This window comes from Arachis hypogaea, chromosome 18 (assembly GCF_003086295.3).
Source record: "Arachis hypogaea cultivar Tifrunner chromosome 18, arahy.Tifrunner.gnm2.J5K5, whole genome shotgun sequence".
Lineage (NCBI taxonomy): Eukaryota > Viridiplantae > Streptophyta > Magnoliopsida > Fabales > Fabaceae > Arachis > Arachis hypogaea.
In genome coordinates this window covers 82,869,179-82,873,621 of record NC_092053.1, presented here as the reverse complement: position 1 = coordinate 82,873,621, position 4,443 = coordinate 82,869,179, and the positions used below count along the sequence as shown (strand labels likewise).

The following is a 4,443-nucleotide window of genomic DNA, read 5'->3' as shown; positions in this document are numbered from 1 at the left end:
CGTTAACGCCACTAACGTCCTAGCCAAAGTCCATGCCTACTTCACACTTTCTCTGCAAGTAAAGCTGAGCCCACTGAAGATTCCAAACTGCTTCAACTCAAGATCCAAAGGCCCATATCCAAGACTTGAAGAGCCAACTGGAAAATCAGAAGAGTAGTATATATAGGGGTAGTTTTGAACTAGAGAAGAGCTTTTGGATTGAGAGGACTACTCTCTGTATAATTTTACTTTCTCTGCAACTTCTAGTTTTACTTCAGAATGTACTCTCCATCTTTGCTTTCCATTCCTAGAGCCATGAACAACTAAACCCCTTTCATTGGGTTAGAGAGCTCTGTTATAATTTGATGGATCAATAATAGTTTTCATTATTCTTCTTCTTTCTTTTCTCTTGATTTTACTTGAAAGCTTTCAATCTTCATCCAATTGGATAGTTGTCTTGGAAAAGAAACTATTCATACTTAGATCTCTTCTGAACCTTGGAAGAGGAATGAAGAGATCATGCTATTAGACCAAGGAATTGGCTATTGATCAAGATTTGAGAGATTGAGTTACCAAGGAATTGGAATTCAATCACTTAATATTGCCAAGGAGATCAATGAATGCATTGATTGAGGAAGAGATGAGAATGAACTTGATCCGGAGAATGCAACATCTCCTAAGCCCAATGAATTCCCCATTTCTGATTTACCCATTCTCTTTAGTTTCTGCCATTTACTTTCATGCTAAATTCCCCATTCCCCATTTAAGATTCTGCAATTTACTTTCCGTCATTTATATTCAGCTCTTTATTTCCAGCATTTACATTTTCTGCCATTTACTTTCCCGCCATTTAATTTCCTACAATTCTCATATCAAATTCTGCTTAGCTCAGCTAGAACATTCCTCCAATTAAAGTTTCTTGACCAATCAATCCCTGTGGGATTCGACCTCACTCTATTGTGAGTTTTTACTTGACGACAATTCGGTATACTTGCTGAGGGAAATCTGTTGAGAGACAAGTTTCCGTGCATCAAGTTTATGGCGCCATTGCCGGGGATTAATTTTGTATCAACAATGATTAAATTGGTGGATAACAAGATTGAGCACTTTTCTTTTGTTTGATTTAATTCCATCTGAGTAATTTTCATTCAGTTTTAGTTATTTCCTTCCCTTTACCTCTCACCCATTTGTGGTGCTATCTGCATATCATTTTTTTACTATTTGTTCCACTGACCCACTAACTGTTTGATATATTCTATCACTCACACTAACAGCATTTCTGCAGAAAATACTGTCTGCATCTACCCTTCTTGCTTTTGCCTTGTTGGTTGTATGACAGGTAGAAGAAGCGGGGCTTCAACTTCCTTTGATTCTGAACCTGAGAGGACATTCCTTAGATTAAGGAGGGAAGCAAGAGGGAAGAGAGTAGTTAGTGCTGAGGAAGAGGAATAGTATTTTGAACTAGACATGGATGAGAATATGGAGAAACATCATGAAGAAGAGGCTCACAACCATGGCAGAGAAGGTCCAGCGCATCATGCTGGGCAAGAAATAAGAGTTCTAGGATCCTACATCAATCCAAACCCAGGAAACTGTGGAAGTAGCATCCAAAAACCAACCATACATGCCAACAACTTTGAACTAAAGCCACAGCTCATCACCCTTGTTCAGAATAATTGTTCATTCGGAGGAAGTGTTCAAGAAGATCCCAATCAACATCTAACCACCTTCCTGAGGATATGTGACACTGTGAAGTCTAATGGTGTTCATCCTGACACCTACAGACTACTTCTATTCCCCTTCTCACTCAAGGACAAGGCATCTAAATGGCTGGAATCTTTCCCGAAAGAGAGCTTAACAACCTGGGAAGATGTGGTAAACAAATTCTTGGCGAGATTCTATCCTCCTCAAAGAATCAAAAGGTTGAGAGCTGAGGTTCAAATTCAGGCAGCAAGATGGTGAGACTCTATATGAAGCATGGGAGAGATTCAAAGACTTGACAAGAAGATGCCCGCCAGATATGTTCAATGAATGGGTGCAGCTGCACATTTTCTATGAAGGTCTTTCTTATGAATCAAAGAAGGTAGTAGAGCACTCATCCGAGGGATCTCTGAACAAGAAGAAGACCATTGAAGAAGCCATAGATGTCATTGAGACTGTAGCTGAGAATGACTACTTCTATGCTTCTGAAAGAGGCAACATTAGAGGAGTGATGGAGCTAAACAATGTGGATGCACTGCTAGCTCAAAATAAGATGATTACCAAGCAATTGGCTGACCTCACCAAGAAGATAGAGAGGAATCAAGTAGCAGCAATCACCACTTCAGCAGCAACTCAAGAAGGAGTGAATGAAGAAGCAGAGGGTAGTCAGGAGCAAGCCAACTACATTGGAAATTCACCTAGGCAGAACCATGACCCATACTCCAAAACGTATAATCCTGGGTGGAGGAACCACCCAAACTTTGGGTGGGGAAATCAACAAGACCAAGGCCAAGATCAGAGATGCCACAACCCCAACAATAATGCAGCTCACCAACATCCCACACAGAGATCATATCAGCACTCACCTAACAACACATCTCAACATCCATACCAAAGCCAAAATGGCCCTTCTCATCCCTCCAATCTCAACTCTCCATCATCGAAAGAAAGACTATCAAGGATTGAGACTCTACTTGAAGGCATATGCAAGGAAATCCAAGATAGTAAGGTGTTCCGTGAGGAAATGCGATCCAACATACAGAATCAAGACGCTGTCATTGATAAACCCATATTTCATGAGTTCTTTTGTGCTTAATTTGAGTGATTTATACAATCCTTCACCGACTTATTCACATTAATTGTATGGTTTCACTTTTCCTTCCTTATTATTTCATATTGTGAAAAGCATGTTTCCTAAGCTTTAAAATTAATTAATTTAATTACCTTTATTTCCATTCGATATCGTGATTAGTGTGTTGAGTAGTTTCAGATTTTCTAAGGCAGAATGACTTAAAGGATGGAAAAGAAAACATACTAAAATGGAAGGAGAAAGCAAAACAGAGCTTTAAGGAAACTGGTATCCACACGATCGCATGGACGACGCGATCGCGTGCCAAGCACGAATCAGCAGCGACGCGGCCGCATGACTGACGCAACCGCGCGCCTTAAGCAGAATGCATATGACGCGATCGCATGACTGACGCGACCGCGTGGCAAGGAAAGGCTCCAAATGACGCGACCGCGTGACAGAGGCCACGTATCAGAATTTACAGAATACGCCCCCAGCGAATTCTGAAGCCCTTTTTGGCCCAAATCCAAGTACAGACAGCATAGACCAGAGGTTATAAAGTGTGGGAATGCACCCATTCAAGGGAGCTCGCATATTTTACCTTTCAATGATTTAGATTTAGTTGAGAGGGAGATCTTCTCTCTCTCTCTTTTAGGATTTAGGATTTCTTCTTGTTTTAAGAGTAACTCTGGATCCCAGGTTTAATGTTCTTTGATTTTAGTTTTACTTCTATTCATTTATTCCAACATTTGAATTGATTATTATAATTTGATTTAAGAATTCTTCCATGTTACAGACTGTTATTTGAATTAATGATAATTGAGGTATTTTTAGTTCATGATTGTTCTCTTCGATTTAAGTTACCATCACTTCCCATCTAAGGATATTTTTATTATTCCAGCAATTTTACTTTTTCCCCTTTTGGTTCTGGTTAAGAATTTAGTAACTCAACAGTTATTAAACTCAACATAATTGATAATCGTTATCTTGCTAATTGAGCTGAACTTAAGCAATCCCAACCTTTTCTTAGGAAATAAATAGGATTCAAAGGTCAATTTAATTAGTCCATTGACTTTCCCTTGCCCTAGTACAGGTTGATCAAGTGGAGTTTAGATTCAACTTTCATTATAGTTGAGAGAGATAACTACGTTGGACCTCCAACTTCTCTTACCTTGCCAAAAGTCTGCTTTATAGTATTTATTTATTTTAATTGCCATTTACTTTACTTGTCATTTAAATTACTTGATTCTCATCTTCTAAACCCCGATTACAACCTTTATAGCCAATAGTAAGAACATACTTCCTCGCAGTTCCTTGAGAAGACGACCCGAGGTTTGAATAATCGGTTAACAATTTCTAAAGGGGTTTGTTACTTGTGACACCCAAAACGTTTTTATGAAGGGATTTTTGTCGGTTTCGAGACTATATCTACAACACGACTGTTTCTATGAATCTCTTTACTGGTAAAAATCCTCTCATCAAAATGGCGCCGTTGCCGGGGAACTGCTAACGTGTGCCTTATTATTGGTTATTGTAAATATTTTTTTTCTTTTGCTTGTCTATTTATTTTTGTTTTTCCTTTTTATCTTTATTTGCTGCTATGAATTCTCAACCCTCTCGCTTTGAGTTTGGTTCTAATGTTGTTAAAGGAAATAGAAGTTACAGCAGGAATGTGCATCAAGGTCAGACCAATC

General features: G+C 38.9%; 1 non-coding gene across 1 annotated transcript; it reads right to left on the bottom strand.

Moving 5' to 3' along the window:
* Positions 1–1,899: 1,899 nt before the first annotated feature.
* LOC112773421 (small nucleolar RNA R71) lies at positions 1,900–2,004 on the bottom strand. Its single transcript, XR_003187972.1, has one exon. It is a non-coding gene; the product is annotated as a small nucleolar RNA R71 (small nucleolar RNA).
* Positions 2,005–4,443: the final 2,439 nt, after the last annotated feature.